At 32.6% G+C, this 23,856-nt stretch overlaps 1 protein-coding gene and 1 pseudogene across 1 annotated transcript in view; both read left to right on the top strand.

Annotated features, from left to right (window-relative positions):
• Nucleotides 1–23,856, top strand: part of LOC140437569 (myrosinase 1-like) — a 370,048-nt gene that overhangs the window by 210,438 nt on the left and 135,754 nt on the right. The gene's annotated exons all lie outside the window — the stretch shown is intronic.
• Nucleotides 11,041–12,469, top strand: LOC140436225 (cyclin-dependent kinase-like 4 pseudogene; annotated as a pseudogene).

Below are 23,856 nucleotides of genomic sequence, written 5' to 3'. Positions count from 1 at the left end.
TCCAAAACTTTAAAATTCCTAGTTCAAGAAAACCAAGCGGACATTCAAAATAGTTGATATTATGATATAACATTCAGAATTATAGATCTTATGAAACCGTACCTACAAAGGCAACCACTGGCTAGTCAATCATTGGCAATCACTCAAGTAAGAGGATAAACAATTATAGATAGTATGCAAGGCTAGAAGGATTGTAGAAAACGTTTTTTGAATTTTGGTGGGAAGATTCCACATTTTTCTTCTTCTTCTTCTTCCTACTTTATAAATAAGCAAAATGCCTGTTTTACTTCGGTTTTTAGTCTCATCTTGTCTGACCGTATTTTCCTCGGTGGTCCCAATGATCTTCTTCCATTTGGCGATTTATCTCTTGCTATTTGTACTATTCTATTTTCTGTCATTCTTTCGATACGTTGATTCCATTCCACTTTTCTTCTTTTGGTCCACGCGTTTATTTCCTCGATACCACATCTCGCTCGTATTTCCTCACTTCTTACTCTGTCTCTTAGAGTTTGGTTTGTTATTTTTCGTAAGACTTTCATTTCTGTTGTTTCCAGTAGTCTTTGTGTTTTCGCCGTATCTGCTCTTGTTTCCGCTGTGTTCGTCATTATCGGTCTTATTGTTGATTTATATATCCTGGTTTTCGTTTCCGTTGTGAGGTATTTGTTTCTCCAGATTGTGTTGTTGAGACATCCTGCTGCTCTGTTTGCCATGTTCACTTGTTTTTGTACTTCTTCTTCCACTTTTCCGTAGCTTGACAGTTTTATTCCCAAGTATTCAGTTTCGATCACTGGTTCTATTATTTTGTTATTTACTACTAGTTTACATCTTCTCGGTTCCGCTGATATCACTATCGCTTTAGTTTTCTCTGTTGAGATCTCCATGTTGTATATAAGCGCCGTATCTTCTAATTCTTTAATTAATCTTTGTAGGTCATCTTCATTTTCGGCTGTTATTATTACTATATTGGCTAATAGCAGCCACATATTTCGTTCGCCTATAAATACCATTATACTAAATATTAACAAAATGGTTTTAGCATGTCGCGTATTGCACAATTTTTTTAGAAAAAAAAGCAAGACAAATGTACAGTCGTCGTCAGCATTTTAAAAGTGAAAATCATGAAAATGGAACTATGGAACTGTAAATTAGACCACAAAATGGAGAGTTAAAGCTACTACAACAAACGCACGACCGAATTTCACTAACAATGCGAAAATTATCCCAGAAAAGTATGAAACTTACTGTATTACTAGTGGTGCAGTATTTTGGCAACAAAGAATGTTATAAAAATATATGTATTTTTACCTCTGTATCATTTTCACTATACTCAGCTTTGAATGTACTTTCATTATCATAAGTTGTCTTCTGTTCACCTGTAAATAAATCACTTATAATAAATAAAATAGATATTTTTTGTTTTTAAGTCTAAGATCACGTTGCCATTAGCGTAACTACCTAATGTAGGCACAAGTCTAACAAAGAATACACACAAATAGTGGGTACTATGGATCAATTTTTTTATTAGATAATTCAACTTACCTTGCCTTTGATCATTCAGAAATTCAAGCTGACTGTAATACCATAATTTTGGTACGCATACTTGATCAGTTCCTGAACCTGTACTCATGCTATCTCGCACTTTTTTATGTTATTTACGGTACCCTGCCCTTAATGAATTTATTTTTTTTTGACGTTATCAATAGTAGTACAGTAAAACCTCCGTTAACCGAAATAATGGGGGGAAGGCCGTTTCGGATAACAAGAATTTCGGTTAAAAATAACATTGTTTTTTTATAATATTCTGATCAAAGTATTGGTATTAAAAAATATTGTGAGTTGATTTCGTAATGTTTTCTAATAAGTAAATCCAAAATAAAGTAATAAAATTAAGGAAAATGAACAAGTTTAACATGCTTTTTTAAAGAAATCTTCTATTTTTTTTGCGTTTTCGTTTGACAATGACGTTTCTCTCTTCCTCCATCGTTCATTTGCAGAACGTCATGAGTTTGCCTTATATTCTATTGTTCGACGAAACGTGAAGCAATCTGAAAAGGACAAAACTTTATGCAATGACAACAAAAATTAAGAACCTAGTCGTGTCCCTAACTAATTAGGCCTACTGTATAAAATTCTTTGCTCTAAAGCATTGAAAATCTCGTCGACGGTCTTGTGCTGCCTGTTGCCTCTTGGGTCGTCATCTTCGTCGTCTGATATGCTCAGTTTGTCTTGATAAAGAACCATATCGATGATGTCCTGGTAGATGAATTCACGTTCTGAGTCATCAGCTGCTAACCACTCACGTATCTCTTTTTACTTAATTTCGTCATATCCCGGCAAATTTTTAATGAAAGGTTTAATTTCTTCTGTCGTTTCCTTACCAATCTTTACCTTTTCTTCTTTAAGATCGTCAATCAAAATCTTATCAAAAAGTTTGTTCCAACATTTTTCCAAAGTTGAAAATTTGATCATGGCCCACGACTCAGCTAACCAATAAACATGTTTCATTGTTAAAGATTTGAGAATTTCGGGAACACTTTTGGATTAATTCGTCTCCTGTAATAACAGATGTCTTAAGAATGCTTCTCTATAATGTCTCTGAATGTCTCTATGACTCCCTGGTCTAACGGCTGAATTAAGCTTGTGACATTCGGTGGCAAAAATCTGACAATTGTCATAATTTTGTAGATTTTGAGGGTGAGGGCGCATTGTCAACAAGCACAATGCTTTCATGAAAGGTTTTTTGATTTTAAAAAGGATTTTACACTTGAGACGAATTCATTTTCGAACCATTCTAAAGATAAAGTGGTCGACATCCATGAACTTTTTTGGCTTCTATAACTGAAAGTGCTTTTTCGGAAATATCTTTTAGAGCTCTTGGTTTTTGTGATTTCCCAACACACATAGACATCAATTGGTGAGTGAAATTAACGGAATTGTTTACGTTTTGTGACAACATTTACTTTTTATTGACGAAATTATTGAAACTCTTAGCCGTTTCAGTTAAAAAGGTTTCGGTTAAGAGAGGTTTTACTGTATTTCTTTCTACCTTACGTATAATTCTAATAAATTTTATTGTATGCTTGAAACTTCATATGTTTGTCTTTGTAATCATTGTTTCTATTTACTTACTCTTTTAATATTGGTAACGTTTATTATTAATTAATATTGTCAATACAATTTTTGACGTGACAACGTCTTAAATTAGGTTGTGGCTCGGAGTCATTCATGAAAAAGTGTAACGCCCGCTCACGTCTGTTACAGTGAGTCACCGAACGAGAGAGAGGCCCGCCGGACCGGCGAATGCCTTGCGTCTCTCTCCCACTCAAACATGATCGGTCCGCTGCGCGCGCAGCACTAGAGAATTAGGCGCGTTGAATCGGTGCGTGCTTCCGTGCTTGTGTCTCTGTCTTTCTCGAGGGTTTTTGGCGTTCAAGACACATTACAGCAGAAACACTTCCTTTCATTTCATATTTCTCCTATCATCGTTCTATCCTCAACAAAATTACTCAATAGAAATTAGTTAAGTTTAAGTTTACATGTACAATGTTTTAGTAAACAAAATATATTTCTATAGTTAAAATTTGTGCATTTCTTATTTTCATTCAATTCCTTGTTCCTATTGTGCAATTTAATAATATTCGTATCAATAAATATTCTGCCGAGAAAAAGACGTTGTCACGTAAAATCTTCGCCCGTAAAACCGACTTTACAGGCAACCGATTTTTTTTCTATAAACGTTTTATCTTGTCTTTCTTATTTCTTTTCTTGTATTATTAAGGACACTATGGAGGGATAAACTCGATAAAATTCTATTTCGTAATGCATGAAGAAGGAATGTTATTTCTTTTTACATCTCTACATTGTTTAAATACAATTACGTCAGACAGTGCTTGAATTGTGCTTAAACATTTTCTAAGGTTTTATTTTATACTAGTATTACAATATTTAAAACTTATAATCAGAAGAAATAAATTTTAATACAATATATCTCTAAAATATTTATTTTTAAGGTATTTTTTTTGGTTCCCACCTGTTTTTATTTAATATTGTTTACACATGTCTTCTTCAGCGGACTTTTACACAAATTGTAATTTTTCTGTTTCATCGCAAGCAATTAGGTCAATTTCTTCCCTTCAAATGGTTTATGTGACAAAAATGTAGAGAAGCAATCTCGTTAAAATAGATATATGGCAATACTACATTGTGACAGCAGATGTACGTAGTATTTTGTATTTTCTCGTAAATCGGCAGTGAAAAATATCAATGCATTTGTTAACAAAGTTTAGGGTCAGTTGTTTTACATGTATTTGTTACAATTTTGTTCTTGAAAAATTTAAAAATATATTTAAATATTTTCCTGAGTTCACAGAACCTGAAACACAATAACAAAATTCTGAAGGTTATGTCAAATAACAATTAGAAGAATAATCATTATAAAGGATAATCATTTTTTAATAAAACAGATGTTAACAAATTTTTTTTCTCTAAGAACGAATTCTCGTTGGAACAAGTAACTGTGGTTCTATCGTATAAGGATTTAATGATTCCCTTTTTAATATTGATATTGTGATTTGATTTGTAACTTAAATATCTGTTGGTGTATGTTGGTTTTTTATACACCTGAGTCTCATATCCAGTATCGTTCTTAGATATTAAAACATCCAGGAAAGGTAGTGTGTTATTATGTATATTCCTTTTTTATGGTAAATGTTATTGTCTTTTCTGTATCGTTTATCTCATTCAGTAATGTGTCCAATAACTCTGATCCATGAAACCATATTGAAAATGCATCATCTACATATCTCCACCATACTGCCGATTTTAAATTTTGTTTAGAAATAATATTTGTTTCAAAATCTTTCATAAATATATCGGCTAATAATAGAGAAAAACTAGAGCCTATTGTTGGACCACAATTTTGTTTACAAAATTCATTATTTAGTTGAAAATTGGTACTATCAGTACATAATGTCAATAACTTCATTATAATAACTTTTCAAGCATAGACTTAGTCAGTTTCAGCTTACAAGCGAAGCAGTAACATCTCCAGAAGATGCCAACCCCTAGTGTTGTCGATACGTCGACAACTAATCTCAGAAGACAACGGCCTAACAGCCCGAACAAACAGTTTAACAAGTTAGACGATGGCCGTGAAAGTCTAACGCATTTTATCAATAGTACAGCTATTTAAACTTATTCGCAAGAGGTCTTTTTATAAGGTTAAAAATTATATTATTATTTAAATACAACCTAAATTTTAAATAAAGAACGTTAACTCTGACCTACAACTAGAAATTAGTAAAAATGAAATAAAAAAGGCACTCAAAGAAATTGCAGAATAACAAATCTCCTGGGAAAGATGGAATAACTGTGGAAAATGGGGGAATTACAGTGGAAGTCCTTTATTTACTAATGAATAAAATATTGAACACAAAACAAATACCCACCACATGTAACGAGGCAATAACACTATTACTATTTAAGAGAGGCGATAGAAAAGATCTGAAAAACTATAGGCCCATAACACTACTGAATGTAATGTATAAACTGTTAACTAAACTACTAACAAACCAACTAAGTTAGATAATTACCAGTCAAGAGAACAAGCCGGTTTTAGAAAAGGATTCAGTACAAGCAACCATGCTTACGATAAAAATATTAATTGAAAAGACCAACGAATATCAAATCCCAGTGTATATGGCATTTGTAGACTTTGAAAAAGCATTCGATAAGGTGGAACATTGGGCAGTAAAGAAGTCTTTACAAAATGGGAGAATAGACTATAGATATACGGACTTAATTTCCAATTTATATCATCAAGCAACAACATCCATCAAAATAGTTAAACAAACGGAGTCAGACAGGGTGACACTATATCACCCAAACTATTCAATCAGGCTTTGGAAGACGTTATGAGGAAATTACAATGGGAAAAATGAGGTATTAATATAAATGCCCAATACTTGAATCACTTGAGATATGCAGGTAACATTGTATTAATAACAGATAAAAAGGAAGAATTACAAAATATGATGGATGAATTCAATAGCGAATTAACAAAAATATTTCTACAAATAAATTATATTAAAACGAAAATTATGACCAACCAACCAGAAGAATTAATAATTACAATTACACAAACAACTATAGAACAAGTAAAAGAATATGTATATTTGGGACAACTAGTTAAATTAAATAAAGAAAATCAAACCGGATAAATAAAGAAAAGGATACGGTTGGCTTGGCTATCCTTCGGAAAACTTTCCTATATACTAAAAAATAGAAAATATCCCCAATATTTAGAAACACGAGTCTTCAACCAATGTATACTTTCTGTTCTCACCTACGGTTCTCAAACTTGGACGTTTACCAAGGAAAACATGAAAAAAATAGCAAACCCCCAAAGAGCCATAGAATGGCAAATGCTGGACATCAGGCTATCAGACAAGAAAAGAAATACTTGGATCCGCAACAAAACAAAAGTGACCGATGTGACCTGCAGATAACAAAACTTAAGTGGAAGTTTGCTGGATATACCATAAGACAGAAAGACGACAGATGGAATAAGATGATTATACACTGGAGACCATATAGTTACGAACGAAAAAGAGGAAGGCCAAAAATGAGATGATCAGATAATTTGAAGAAACACGCAGGCCCGAAATGGATACAACCTGCCTACAATAGAGAGACGTGGAAGAAGGAAGAAGAGGCCTATGTCCAAAATGGGACATCAAGGGCTGTATAGATAGAGATAGAACCTAAATTTTACTTTATATGCACATCTGTAGAGACAAGGTAGTCAATGACATCGTTTTAACTATATCTGTTCTAGGGGGTGAGATTTAGAGGTTAAACCGTGATAAAATCTTAAATTATATTAAATTATGTCCAATGGTAATTGACATTTATTCCCTTTATTAAAAGATGATATAAATCAATTATCCGCTTTAATTTACGATTTTTTTCTAAAAGGTGTCCAAAAGTCAACCAACGGCGTAAGTCCAATAGTGAAGTGGAGGGTAGGTAGAACCTAAATTCAAATTGTCATGCAATTAGATGGTGACACGGAAAACTACACGATATCGCCGTATTTCACGTTGATTTACTAGCCTAATAATAATACACACCAAATGTTATTCTCCTAAATATAAACCAGGAATCTACACAAAAGAATAAAATACTGCATAAATATAGCTTACAAAAAATAGATAAATAGAAGATAACAAGTGAATGTAGCTATACTACAACCAAACTTCTAAACGCCATAATTATACACCAGTTTTTTAAAAGTAAATACGCACAGAATTAATATGATATAGACACGTAAGGCGAACGGGAAAGAAATAAATCCCAAAAAGATATGGGAATGGATCCTGATGATAGTGGTGATGGTGAAAGGGAAAATGAGGCAGACCACCTGCAATAAAACTACGCGTAATCACCAAAGCTGCCTGAGTTGCTTTGCTCTGCCTGAGTCGGATGACACTGCCGGTCCTAAGCCCGGATAAAGGAGGAGGGTCCCTAAGGTGAGGTTAGCCACCTACCTGGGGTAATCGGATACCGGATGGAACTATCAGATGACGACACGCTCTATGACAACGGAAAAACGAATTGGTAAACGAAAACCTAAACACCCCATCACAAGAATCACGAGCTGGAACATAAAGTCGTGAAACGGAAGAGACCAGGAGATCATAATAAAAATGAAGAAACACAATATTGACATCTGCGCAATCTCCGAAACAAAGAGAAAAAACCAAAGAGCATCAAAATACGGAGAGTTTACACGCATATACAGCGGAAAAGCTAAACAAGAAAGAGCACATTCAGGAGTCGGAATTTTGCTGCATAAATACACGTAAAGCATCGAAAATATCGAATACATCAACGATATGTTATTAAGAATCTATATAAAAATGCGTAACATCACAACACACCTGATAAGCACATATGAACCAGACATATCTAAGCCCACAGCAGAAACTGACAATTTCTATCAGCAACTACAAAACACTGTAGATAACATAAATTCTAAACACAAAATTATCGTATTCGGGGATATTTATGCATGGATCGGAAACGATGCCATACCAGGTATAAGACAAAAGTACAACGAAAAAATAATTAATGAAAACGGCGAAGCCCTACACACAAAACTACAGAGGAATAACCCTCTTAAATACAACGATGAAACTTTTCACGAGCATTCTTAAGGACAAATTGGAAAGGCAAATCACTAATGCTGAAAAACAACAAGGTTTTACAAGAGGACGGTCTATAACAGATGCAGTATTCATAATAAAACAAATAAAAGAAAAAGCTATAGAGTTCGGCATGCCAGCATATATTTGCTTCATTGATCTGACGACATTGCGTTTGACAGGGTTTCCTGGGAGACATTCTAAATATATTAATAGAAAATAAAATACTGACCAACATAACAAAGATAGTCCATAACCTAAATAACAACAATGGAACCAAAGTTAGAGCAGGAGACCAATTCACTGAAAATATTCCAACACCGGGAGGAATTAGACAAGGCGACAGTTTAAGCCCCTTCTTGTTTAACCTACTCATGGGCAAAATTATAAACAAAGTAACATCTCTCAATCTCGGATACAAAATGGGCAACAAAAGAATTGGTGTGGTGTGTTACGCAGATGATGCAGCAATTAGTGCCGAATCAGAAGATGATCTTCAGAGACAGCTCTTTCAGTTCTTTCAAATAAGCTGCCAACTAAATATAACCATTTCTACCAACAAAACTAAATGTATGACAATAGCAAAAGATCCGTTCAGATGTAAGATAGTAGTTGAGAACAACCCCATAGAACAGGTGATGCAATTCAGATATCTGGGCATAGATATATCAAGCACACACGACCCCGTAAAGGACCTAAGGAGTCAGATCAACAAAGCATCCCCATTGTCGGGATGTCTGCGGGAGATAGTCTGGTCAAATCCGTCTATGCGCACAGATAGTAAAATTAGAATTTATAAGACTTGCATACGAACGATCATGACATATGGCATAGAAGTGCTCGAAGATACCAACAAAACGAAACAGATACTAAGGGTTGCCAAAATGAAAACCTTAAGAACAATAGTGGGCAACACAAGAAGAGACAGGGTGAGAAATACAAACGTCAGAGAGCAGTGCAAAATTCAAGATATTGTAAGATGGGAAAGGCAGCGTAAGAGGATGTGGTACAATCATGTAAGACGAATGGATGAGAATAGATTCCCAAAAATTGCCCTAGAAAACAACCCGCTCGGTTCAAGACCTCTTGGAAGATCACCTAAAAGATAGAGGGATAGTTGCCAATCTCCCTCCCAGGAAATTTACCAAAGGCAGCTTCAGAATTAAACAGATCGAAAGATCTCCAAGAAGTAGAAGAAGAAGTGGTGGAATCTCCAATGCAATGTCAACAAGAAATTTAAAGGACAATAACGGGGTGGATATGGCTAGCTTTCTTGGAGAGCGGTAAACCAGACTTACTTTGCTATAAAAAGGATTATATAGTAATATTGTAATATTAAAAATATAATAATTTTGACTTTTTAATATCATCAATTATTTTGCATGTCGCCATGTAATGTGATCATACGTAAAAGTTTATTAATCGTCTACAATTAAAAGCTCGTTCATTATTTTAAACTGCTCTAAATTTACTTTAGTTTTGTAAGTACCATAAAATGCACGGGAAGCTGCATTATTTGCATATTATTCTGAATTATTTTAAACTATATTTTTCTGATATTTTTTAATACTTAAAGCCATATAAAAATATTATTGTTTAATTTGTTAGACAAATTCGAAATAGACTTATTTTATTCGCCTAATACAGAAAATTTGTTTTGACGGCAACATTACTCACAGAACGGCGATATGTTCAGTTCACTGACGGACCACTTTGATGTAGATATTCATCATTTCCGTAGACAATAGAGAATTGCTATCCAAACGATTTAAGATAATTGTAACAGATTTGGATCGGCTGAGAGTATATTTCGGAGAAAGTTGGTAAAAAAATAGAACGTTATTTTTTCAAAGAAAAATTAATATGATTTAAAGCTATTACTTGTACAGAGCTCTATTGAATTTCCATCTCCAATATGTTCTCTGAACAATTAAACTTAACTCTATTAAGACATGTATCTGTGTACAATTTTTGATGGTAATAAGTAACACAATCATTAGCAGACAAATAACATTTTGTAAATTTTTTAAATGTAATTAAAAATTTTGAATTGTGTAAGCGTCGTTGAAACTAACTTAAAATGAGCTTTCACCTGAAGTATTAATTGCTATATTCTTCTTCTTGTAGTGCCTATCCGTTTCGGATGTTGGCGACCATCATAGCAATCTGTATTTTGCAAACTGCTGCTCTAAAAAGATTTGTGGTTGTTGTGTTGAACCACGTACGTAGATTTTTCAGCCAGGAAATCTTCACCTTTAAGGTTCCCGTTTTCCTTCTACTTTTTCTTGAAGAATTAATTGCAGCAACCCATATCTTTCGTTGATCCTCATGATGTTACCGAGGTATTCGATTTTGGCTATTTTTATTTTGGTTAACAACTCTTTTCCTTTTTGCATTCCTAATACAATGTCCTGATTAGTAACGTGATCGGTATAGGATATCTTTAAAATTCGACGATAAAGCCACATCTCGAAAGCCTCAATTTTCTTACAGGTAGCGTCTGTGAGAAAGATATAACAACTTAGTAACCTGATTTTTATGGGTACTGATAAATCGTGGCATGTGAATAGTTTAGCCAATTTTTGAAATGCAGGTCTTACTATCTCTATCCTACATTTGATTTCTAGGGAATGGTCCAAATTTTTATTGACGTTTGTACCAAGGTAGGTGTATGTTTTTACTCTTTCTATTGGTGACTATTTACACTAATTCTTTCAATTTGCTGTTCCTTCTTAGAGATCTTAGTAACCTAAGAAATGACATATATAATTAACGTCACATGATCATTTTTACCGATTATTTAGATGAAAATGTCAGTGTAAAAGTCTTTTTTTAGGTGATTTTTCATTTATTTTGATCGACATGTACATTTTTAAAGGGTAATAGAAAATGAAAAAATACGAACATTTAGCAATCGTTGGTGAAGGTTCTTATGGCTTGGTGATGAAATGTAGACATCGGGAAACCGATCAAATTGTAGCTATTAAAAAATTTCTGGAGACTGAAGAAGATGCCACAATCAGAAAAATGGCTCTTAGGGAAAGTCGAATGCTTAAGAGACTGAAACATGAAAATCTGGTAGCGATGATAGAGGTTTTTCGCTACAAAAAACGGTTTCACTTGGTATTTGAATATTTAGAAGGTACCGAGAAAAGTGTAAGCAAAGGATATTTCAGGTGACCAGGGGAATTAATTACTGTCATAGCAATCATATCAAATACAGAGATATGAAACCAGAAAATGTCCTAGTATCTTCACTAGGTGTTGTTAAATTATGTGATTTCGGTTTTGCAAGATTAATTAGTTCCACGGGAGAGGCTTGTACTGAGTATGTAGCTACGCGATGGTACTGAGCTTCGGAGCTTCTTGTAGCTGAACCTCATTATGGTACTCCGATAGATATATGGTCGATTGGATGCCTGTTCGCCGAGATGATGACGGGAGATCCTCTATTTCCCGGAAATAGTGATATTGATCAGTATCTGATTGTCAAAATGATGGGAAAACCATGTTCCAGACACCAGCATTTATTATCAAAGAACTCTAAACTTAGAACAACAGTCAAATTTTCTACAGAAGAAAGCATAGGCTTATGCAAACACTTCGAATCCTAGCCAACACTTACAATAGAATTCCTAGAGAGTTGCATGAAGATGGACCCTCAGCAGCGATTAACGGCACACGAGCTCCTGAAGCACAGCTTCTTCACCCATGATATGTTTCAACAAAGGTTCTTACCAGCTTTGAGAGAAAAGGTTAACGTCGAACTGAATAATCTGCTCTTGAGGAAGTACAAGACTGAGATACTTATGTCGACGGATAAGAGGGACGAAGTGAGAAGGAAACCAAGCAGAGATTTTTGGAAACCAACCAAAGAAGTGGAGGTTTTCGCTTACAGAAGGCACAATGAAGAGAAAACTTAGTAACGGAGATGGAACAGTAAACGAGAATTTCAACGACAAAAACTTACTTAATAACTTTGACTGAAACTGAGCAAAGATTGAACATGTTACAGCAAAGATCTAGCCAAGGTGCGCTGATTTCCAAAGATCGTGGAACAAAGATCAGCCATAGTAGCAACAACGCTCCGGAGATTCAAGTGCTGGAAAAATCACTGAAAAGTTTGGCCAAATTTAGTTCCAGACAGGAACAACAAAAGGATGAGCTCTCTGATTAACCTCAATTTCAGAATTTAGATTATGGGGACTTCAATCGATCATCGCAATCACACTTGATTCTACATCTCACTATTAATAATATAAGTTTTATTATTATTATTTTGATATATTTACACCTTTTTTATTATATTGCTTCATTCCAGTACGTTCATAGTTTTCATTTCTTGTTACATTGACGCTCGTTCAGAGTGCCACTTTTTGTTACAATTTCCAGGCGATTCTGTATTTCCTATGCATATAATAATATGTTGTGTTTTCACAGTCGTTTTTATTTTTGAACTAAAAAAGATAATTAATATATTTTTTATTTATGTTTATTTATTTATCAACATATAAATAATTTAAACTTACTGTTTAAAAAAATGTCTCTACTTTTGGACTGCAAAATTGCATAAGACTCATTAGGTCCTTAAACTTAACCTTTGAGTTTGTTAAGGATCTGCAGCAAAAATTAAAAAAAAACGAATAAATCTCAGTTCTATTTAAAAGTTTCTTATAACTTACCGTCGTATACTGGAACAGGTAGCAAAAATTCTTCACATCTTAAAACGGAGCTTTGGTAAAAGCGTTTTCGTATTAATTCAGATAGTACTAGTCCAGTGTATGTTGAAGTTTTAAATGGGCATTTTTGTAAATATATCGTGTCTATATAACTTACTTACTTAATCAGTAGAACCCATTTGTACCTTTCGGTGTTGGGCTGTTTACAATACAATTCATTATATTACAATATTTGACAGTCTTCTGAGGTGTCCTAGCTCTTAACGAACTTTCTCCATTCCTTCCTATTGGATGCCATCTGTGTTGCTTCCTGCCAAGTCTTACCCTTACTCTGCAGTATCTGCGAGATGTTACTGTTCCATTCTTTAATGGGTCTTCCTCTTCTATTCTTCCCTATTGGTTTGGCGTCCCACACTCTTTTTACTTGTCTATTATTGTCCATCCGGGTTAGATGTCCGAACCATGCCAATTTTTTCTCTTTGATTGACTCGAGTGTCGGTTTGGTTTTGAGTCTTTCTCTTATTTCTTCATTTCTGATTCTATCAGTTCTTTTTACTCCTATCGTTCTTCTGAGGTATTTCATCTCTGCTGCCTGAATTCTGCTCTGATGTCTTTTGTTTAATATCCAATTTTCTGCTCCATATGTCACTGTAGGTCTATATATTGTTTTGTATATTGTCATCTTGGTCTTTGTTGATATTTCTTTGTTATTAAGGAATCCTCTATTTAGTGCTTGGAATAGTTTTCCTGTGTTTTCCATTCTGTTGTTAAGATCATCCTCGATGTCTCCTTTGTTGTTGATTACTGTTCCTAAGTATTTGTATAAATTTGTCTGTATTATTTTTTGTTGGTCTATCATTACTTCTATTTGATCTTCCGTCCCTTGTTTCCTTGATATTTTCATTATTTGAGTCTTCTCTTTGTTTACGTTTAAGTTGTATTTGCTTGCTTCTAGGTTCTATTTCTCTAAGTTGTATTTCAGTTTTTCTGCAGTTTCCTCAATTAATACTATGTCGTCTGCAAACATAAACATCTCAGCATTTATCATTTGCATTTTGTTCCAACCGATGCAGTATTTCTTGAATGTTTTCTTACATTCTTTCACTATCTCATCTATTACATTTATGAATAGTACTGTGCTGAGACTCCCCCCTTGTCTAACTCCTTGGGTTGTTTCAAATGGTTCTGACTGTATATTTAACTTTCTTACTGTATTTGTTGTTTTCATGTATATACTCTTTGTTGCTTCTATCAGTTCTTCACTTACTTGTTTCTTCTTTAGGCTTTCCCATATATCTTTGCTTTTGACTAAGTCGAATGCTTTTTCCATGTCTATAAAGCTCAGATGTATTTCTTTATTTTTCTTTAAGGCTTTTTCTATTACTTGTTGCATGGTGAATATATGGTCTTGTGTGTTGTGTCCTTTCCTGAATTCACTTTGTACATCCTCTAATTTATGTTCTATTTCTTTTCGAATTTTCCTTTCTATTATGGTTTCGTATACTTTTGCTGCTACACATGGTAGTGATATACCTCTATAGTTCATACAGTCTCTTGTGTTTCCTTTCTTGTATATAGGTATAATTACTGCATTTGTCCATTCTCTAGGTATTATTTTTCTCTTCCATATTAGGTTATATATGTATAACAATTTTTCTTTTGCTTTTACTCCTATATATTTCATCATTTCTGGTGCTACTTCATCGCTTCCTGGTGCTTTTCCAATCTTTAGAAAGTCTCTATGTAAATGATTTCCAATCCAGTACCATCTTTGGTGACATACTCACTATAACAAACAGCCATGGTTTGGAACGGGAATGCCTAATGACTTCTTAAAACTCTTCCGGGACCTCAAAGGGGTTCTTCAAATCCCACAATACTACATTTTTGTCACATACCAAATAAGAATCTCCTTGTAAAGGTAATGTGATATTTATCTCTTTAAGATTATAAATTTTGTTGTTTACTACGAAATGAATAAATCGAAAAATAGTAAAGTTTTTATTTTGTCCTCAGACAGAGTCACTCAGAGACAGAGATTCTATACACTTGTCTTCCCAGCTTCCATTCTTGGCTTCTATTGACGCAGACTTAAACCTTGATACAGAATCTTTGTATTTTTTTTATATTTTTCTATTTTGCTGCTTACCTAACTCTGATAGAATCGCTGTTTATATTCTTTTATTTCTTGGAGTTATCCATACCATACTACTGGTCTGATAATAGTTTTAAAGACCCCAATTTTTGATCTCCAGTCTGTGTTTTTGGAGCGGAACACATGGGCGAGTGAAAAGTAGGCTTCATTTCCTTTTACTATTCTTCTTTGAATTTCTGGTTCTTTTGTTTTATCTGTGTTGAATGTAACTCTCAGATATGTGAAATTTTCTTCAGTTTTTATATCGTTCTCTAATTCAACTGTGCGTATGTTTACCCTAGTTCTTGCTTGTGTCAGTTTTTTTGTCTTTTGAATATTTATTTCTAGTTAAGTCTCTTCTGCTCCTGTTTTTAATTGTGAATATATTTCTGCCGCCTCTTCTATTCTACGAAACATGATGCTAATGTCATCGACATAGCCGGTAATCTGTATTGATTTATTGATTAGGAGATTACCTCTTCCTATATTCAGGTATCTTATCACATATTCAAGAGTCCATGTCAACATATCAGTGTTAATATGTTGGTTGCACTATTGCAATTTTTTATGCTGAGTTGTCTTGCTTTTTTTCTGAGAAAATTGTGCAATACGCAACATGCTAACACTATTTTGTTAATATTCAGTATGTTGGTATTTATAGGCGATCGAAAAATGTGGAATATTCCCACCAAAATTCCAAAAACATTTTCTATAATCCTTCTAGCCCTGCATACTCTATAATTGTATATCCTCTTACTTGAACTAGCCAGTGATTGATTTTGTCGGTATGGTTTAATAAAATCTGTTCTCAATTTAAACTCTTGGAATTCAATTTTTGAAAGAATTTAGTTTTTTGGAATACACCATCACCAGAAATACGTCAATTTGTTCTAATATTCACACAAATAAATTCATAATTTGCATTAGCAATTCCCATTAGAACAGCACTATGATACCCTTTATAATTAAAAAATTGTAAACCTGCTCCGGCAGGAGTGACTATGGCAGTATGTTTGCCATCAACAACTCCTAAGCAATTTAGGAATTGCCAGGTACGCTCAAACTTTACGTCGTTATAATGATTCAGTTGGCATCTACACAGTAGCAACTGTAACGTGTTTTCACCTACAACATCTACTGATTCAACTACACGTCGTAAGCGACAAGCCAATGGCAACATTGCAAATACGATATCGTTGATAGGTAAAAAATTAGAACACCCTGATGATGAATATGATGCTACTGTAAAAAATGTCACAGCTAAACTCCGCAATATAACCGCTACTCAACAAGACATAGCTGAAAAAGTAATCAATGAAGTAATATATTTGGAACGGTTTGAACGATTAACTTTTAATATAACTTTACATAGTCCAGGTACCTAAAAGACCACTGATACAGATCTCAGCTGTTCCAGTACAGATTCAAGAAACACAAGCATTTACCTTGTCAGAATACTCGCAAACTAATCGTATTCCTGACACCCTGGTTGAATATTTAAAGTTTAATAATAATAGTTAAAAATATACTGCCATTTTTTACGTGATCAAGAGTAGTACATTTAGTTGTTTAGCAACATTGTTAATTAATGTGCCATTGATAAATAAAGTCTGATTATTATATTATTTGTAATATTTTATTTATAAAATAGATAAATACTACCTACTGAGTACTAGCATACAACATATGTATTATAAAAACATCCCAACACTGCCAAGCCGAAATATTTTATTTCATTGTTGACATTTGCGGCTATATTCAGCTTGTACTTTCGGTAAATTCAACATGAAAATGTATAAAAAAATTTTGAATAAAATCCTTTATAAAAAGGTATATAAAAAACCCAGTTGAGCTATGTTGAATTGACAAAACGTTTTCGGAATAAATATTCCATCATCAGTGTCTAGTTAATACATGGATGTAACCACTAAATATGTGGGTAAAAACCCTTTAAAAATTATTAAATAAAATTTGGTTTACATTATGTCTAATTTACAGTTAAGATGTTAAAGTTACCGTTGGATTGGTAACATGGCGACATATGACTCTACATTAGTTGCGAGTCCTGAGACGGTATGTCTACACGGACTTTGTCAAAGCAACTTTTATTCAAAATTTTTTTAATATATGGTATACAGCCAAATACAGGAACTTTGTTTCCTTGTGGATAAAAATGTATAATTTTAGGAAGTAAGAAAATTCGAACAAGAAAATACAAAAATATAATAAATAGAATGACGAAAAAATTTCGTAAAATTCCAAGTACATGGAAGACAAAAATATAGAATGGGAAGAATATGGGTACAAAGACAAAGAAAAGCAATGATCTAAACGAAAATTTAAATACCAAAACCTTACGATATAATAAATTCGTTTAATTTTTAAATATTTCTAAAAAGATTTAATAGATGTTTATTAAGTGTAATTTCCTATTAGATACTTTTAACATAAATAAACTTTTATTAATCTATTCTTCTTTTAAATATTTATTGATTACATTTTATACAAGAAAAATTAGAAATTCTTCTCCCAACCCTGACTCCAAACCTGTAGTAGGAATTATAATAAGCTTTTGATGCCGGATTTTTACCAGTCATCTTTACTACTAAAACGTATTTCCAATATTTGCTGTGTTTACTTCCCGAAAAGTAAAAGTCATCTTGAAACATCATCATGAATTACTTCAAATACTATAAACACAGTGTCCTCCAAATTCTCTAAAATAGTTTCTTAAATGCTAAAAAATATTCATAGTAATTATTACTAAAGTCTTAAAAAGTTTTCTTCTTTTCCTTATTCTTATTAATCTTAGCTGTTACCCTATTATTTATAATATTATTATTCGACCTTTTATTAGTATTGTGAACACTAATTTAATTATTGTTCTATAACATATATTTTCTAAATCATACAACTAAAAAAAAAAAAATGCTCAAGTTCTTTCCCAAAGCACCTACACAAATCAGTTTTAGATCCAAAACTAAAATCTATAGTATTTTTCATATAAAAATGCGTGCACGTCACAATTTATATAATGTGACGACACTTTTATTTAAAATTTCCAGAACGTCAACCTTAGAGTTCAAATATTCCTAACACAGCTAATAATACGAAACTCAATCAGAAAAATGTAATCATCATTATATTGGAAATTTTAGAATTATATTGATTAAATAACCAAAAACATTTGTTATTATTAATAATATAAATTTTATGAAATAACTCCTTAAGTCGAATATTCCACAAAATAATAATTTTAATTAAATAGGTATATTAGAAAATTGTACGCAACTGATACCGGAATACTTCAAATTTTTTGACAGTTCAGCGTGTGGCAATATTGTTTTAAAGGGTTGCCGCTTTTTTATAGTAAGAATTTTGTTTATTTTGAATTCTTACACAATTTGATCATAATATATTATATATTAATACATTGTATTTATAAATACATATTAAATTTAGATTAATAGCTTTAAAAACTAATTATTGTTGTGTATTGTGATTGTGCTATGCCAAAACAACTAAATAGTCTGTAGAAAGCTGATAAGCTTTCATATAAAATAGATTATTTTAAGCAAGAAATAATGGCGAGACGTTTTTATTATTAATGCTCTAAAAGTGTCAAGTTTAAAATTTAGAATATATAATTTTGTATTAAAATGTATTTTAGTGTGTTGCAGTAACCTTAAAACTAAGAGTATTTACTGTTAATATAATAGTTTGACAAATAGTTGACATTTTAAAAAATTCCTCACTTACTAACTATTCTGATGTTTTGGCAACGCTGTGGGGTTCTAAATCTTGAATGACGTGCACGCATTTTTATATGAGAAATACTATATGTAATTTTAATTATTATTAGTTTTCAGATCTCACTGATAATGAGAATGATAGAACCAAAAACTATACACAGTTTTGAGTTTAGATCATTTTTACAGTTAAATATCAAGTGATAATAATATTATTGTGATAAAATATTATAAGTCGAAAAAATCATATGCACAGTTTTAAATTTAAAGAGTTTTTGGTATTGTCCATTTAGTATCTACACAATATGTGTATAAGTTGTAGATTCATCGGAAATCTTGAAAATTCCCGTTCTATTTTTACTGCGCGGTTTCCACCCAAACTAGAACATTGAGCGTTTAGTTTTACATCAGCAAAAAGCCTGGCATGGGTGAAATTTGGCATATAGCCTGGACTTAACATGCTTAAAATTATTTGAAATGTACATCTCTTTTACTGTCTGATACAATAAAATTAAAAGAATTAATTCCCATTTGCTTCTACTATCAAATAATTTACTGGCTAATTGCAGGCATAAGTAATAAAATGTAATCATAGAAAAAATGTAAGAAAATAATAAAAATCTTATAATATATATATGTAATGAAGTTATAATTTTATCATTCAATATTGCCGCGCTCTACAGAGCACATTAGCTGGAATATTCGACACAGCCACTTCTGTCACCTTTATATTTAAAAGCTTGTCAGATTTTATTTGTGTTTAGGTCTGTTAAACATTGAGAGTTAGTGACACTGAATGCCCTTTCTTTAATTTCAGAAACTCAGTTGTGTTACTAATCATCAAAAGGAACCTTATAAATATTTATATATATATATATATATATATATATATATATATATATATATATATATATATATATATATATATATACATATACATATATAATTACTAGTTAAATGAGAATAAACCATAATTAAAGGTTGAAGTACCTTTATTGACGTTTCAATTTCCACTTCGGAAATCGTTCTCAAAATACAAACATTAGTAAATTAAACTAATTTTGTTTTTTTGTTACTTGGTGAAAAATTCTTCTAATAATTTAATTTTATTTGACTCATTTATATTGCCAATTCAGACATACATTATACATTTTAAAGTAGACGACTTTAAAATGATATTGCCAATATTGTTGATTTGCGTTCCTGGGACGACTTTACTTGTAAGATAGTTCATTCAATTACATGAAATCAACTTTAACTTGAGAATATGCGCCAGAAAAAATCATAGCATGTAATTCGTCTTTTAAAAGACAAACACATGACATGATGACAGTAAAAATCTCCTGTTAGTGATTCCAAGTAAATTATGAGGGAAAAACCAGGAAAAAACCTCATAATACTATCCCGACATGGTAAGTATTTGATCGTGCATTTAGTTTACTTTCCATAAACACCAAATTCTTATTTTATATGTTTGTTATTTATAAAAATATAAATGATGTATCCTTTATATGTTACCGACTTACTAATACCGGTATTTTCCTTTTAATAACTTCCTCTTTTAATATGGGTAACCAGATCCTAATACATTCTGCCGAGGAATTTGCGACACAATTAGTCTCATTTAGCATAATTAGAGCAGCTTCTTTGATTTTTCTCTTTTTACCATCTGTTTCTTTTAGGACTATATTTGAATCATTCCATTGAACCCTATGTTTATTATCCCATGCGTATTTACATATTTGAAATCTATCAAATTCTCTATTTTTAATATTAGATTGATGTTCGCTTATTCTAACATTTAATGGCCTTGATGTTTCACCTAAATAAAACTGATCGCATTCACAAGGTATTTTATAAATGCAATTCTTTGTCCTTTCTTGTTCATTGTTAGGTTTGGTTTTAGACAAAATAGATCTCAACGTGTTTCTTGTTTTGAATGTTGTTGAAATGTTGAATTTATTTCCTATCCTTTTAAGTTTTTCTGATAATACTTTTATGTATGGTATTGTTATTTTCCTCGTATTATTCCTTGTGTATGCAATTATGTAATCTATTTTATATATTATTAATAATTATATATTATACATACATAACAATGACGTTATTTTTCTTGTAGTGATTTTTTTCTCTGGTAGCTGTAGCTTGCTCCGTGGCTGTGTTGAAGGGTCCCGAGGCGGCTAGAATGCAGAGATTTTTGTTTGTACTGCCACAATTGGTCGCATGGCTCCTGTAAATCGTTTACCAAGTTAATTTTTCTCCTTTTTTACCTTGGCTGCGCGCCGTACTGATAACCACCAAATAGTCAGAAATATGTATTTACGGTTGCGTTCCACCTTTTATCTATTATATATATATATATATATATATATATATATATATATATATATATATATATATATATATATATATATTCATATTTCTCGACCATGCCAGTATGTTGTATAACACTAAAGAATCGTTTTGGACAGTATTCAAACCAAAAACGCAATACTGCTGTTGCGATGAAGAAATTAATTTTGCACATTAGCAATGATATTCACAAGCAACTAATCAACAACTCAGACTTATATAACGGGCAATGATATATTATTAAGATTAGAATTAAGAATTAAACTCAGACTTATATAACAGACCAACAGATTCCTTTATTTACAAAAAGTTACCCTACGTAGATGACTAACAATATAATCAATCTGGTGAGGGGATTTTCTAAAACCAAAAAGCTAAATATCCAATTACAGCTTACTTTTGAAGCAAACATATAGGGCAAACATAACAGTGGTTAAAACTAAGAATACCGCAGCACAAAAGTGATTCCAAAATAGAGAAAAGCTCGTGTGCATAAGCACAAAATTTCAACACATCAGGCCACACATTTAATTTGCCAGATGCCAAAATCTTGGAGATAGAAAACAACTATAAATAAACATTATTTCTCGAAACGTATCACATGAACAAAAATAAAAAAAAATAATTATAAGACAGACACCTACTAACTAAGCGATATATATTGCAATATTTTAAAATAATAGTTGGGCCTAATGACATCGAAATTAGTGTCGAAATAAAATTGTGAATGTTATGTTTGGGCTGGTTTCAGCCGCGTATTATTATCCCTAGTTTTACCCAAAGTACTCATTTTCGCCGTCATTGTGCCTTCGCAGGCTTTCTGCGTGAATACCAGATACTCTACCACCTGAGTTATCAGGCACGCCAGTCTGTTTAAGGTAGCTTTTTAATTTAATCGTGGGTCTTTTATGCTGAATAGAATCGTTGAAAATGTATAAATATAAATGTTAGGTACGAAAGCTCTCAAATGATGTCTCACTTACCATATATAGCTGTTTAAATATCGATATTTTTGACAGTTTTCTTCAAAATGTCGAAAATCGGAAAAATAAATTGACGTGTTTAAGTCTTTTTCATAAAAATTAAAGGGTACCATATTATTGGAAGTAGTTCATATCTGTTACACTGTCGCCATTGAATATTTAGTACGAGATCCCACTGCAACATGACTATAACGTTCGTAACATAATTGATCAAATTCACAATTTTACAAACATCTAAGAATAGGAGAATACATTGATAACAGGTTGCCAGTCAAAAAGTGACCGCAAATAGTTTTAATTCAATTAATGATATTTGATTAAGTTTTGAACAAAAATTTCGTTAATTTATTTTTTAAATGCACTGCTCACGACGTATATGCATGTTTTTTTAATATTAAATTAAAGAGATTTGTTGTTTAAACTCGTAAACAACAGACTGAGACAAACAAGAAACTGTATAAGACAACTAAACTCAGTGTTGTGGGATAAGAACATTACGATAAAGACAAAAAAGAGAATATATAACACCCTGACAAGAAGTATCCTGACATATGGGTCCGAAAACTGGACAATAAACAAGAGAAATAGAGGTAGAATAAGAGCAGTAGAAATGGAGTTCCTGAGGAGAAGCTGTAGACTTACAAAAAGAGACAGAATTGAAAACGCAGAGATTAAGCGGAGAATGGGAGTGCAATCAGACATAATCGACTATATAGAGGAGAAGAGACTATCCTGGTACGGCCACGTCAGAAGAGCGGACAGAGGACGCTGGATAAACAAAATCACAGAATGGAGCCCGATTGGAAGAAGAAAGAGAGGAAGACCCCGAAGGTCATTCAGAGATGAAATCGACGAGGCTATGGAGAAAAGAACCCTGCGAGATGGAGACTGGAATGACAGGGAAAATTGGAGAAAACGGTTGAGTGAAGGAAGACAGTGAAAACTGTGGAAATCCTTAGTAGTAGTAGTAAATTAAAGAGATTTTTTTAAACATGGTGACATAGTGTTGCCTGAGAAAAATAATTGCAAATTAGGGTTGCCAGCTGTTAAAAATGCGAGGTATCCAAGATAAAGTAAAAAAACGTTTATTTATTAAACAGTTTTTGACAAACTGATATGACTTAAGACAAAACGTAAAAATTGCATACGAAAGCTACACTCACTCGTTCTATTAATAATGCATTTGATTTTTGTCGATAAGACACTTTAATCAAAAGATATCTAACTTTTACCATCGAGTTGATACAAATTTTATTTAAAAATTGATTGCGCGCGCGTAACTAACATTTAAAGTCACTCCAACCATTTTTTCTGAGAGAACAGTTAATTTGCCACAAAAAGTGCTAATAAACATTTTTGTTCAAAATTTCCTACATTTCTTGTTTCAAAAGTTTTTTTTATCTTCTTCTTGATGTGTCTATCCATTACGAATGTTGGCGGTCATCATGGCAATCTTTATCTTATCTGCAGCAGCGCGGAAAGCTGCACATATGTTGTATTGAACCAGATTCTGAGGTTCTTTAACCAAGATGTTCTTCTTCTTCCTGGACCTCGTTTTCCAAATATTTTTCCTTGCAGGATGGCTTAAAGGAGAGAATATCTTAATTCATTTCGCATAATATGTCCGAAGAACTGTAACTTTCGAGATTTATGGTGGTCAGTACCTCTCGGTCTTATTCATTCTTCTGAGGACCTCCTCATTTGTGACTCCAGCAGTCCATGGGATCTTAAGCATTCTCCGATATAGCCAAATCT

This window comes from Diabrotica undecimpunctata, chromosome 3, assembly GCF_040954645.1.
Source record: "Diabrotica undecimpunctata isolate CICGRU chromosome 3, icDiaUnde3, whole genome shotgun sequence".
NCBI lineage: Eukaryota > Metazoa > Arthropoda > Insecta > Coleoptera > Chrysomelidae > Diabrotica > Diabrotica undecimpunctata.
This window is presented reverse-complemented; position numbering and strand designations above follow the sequence as displayed.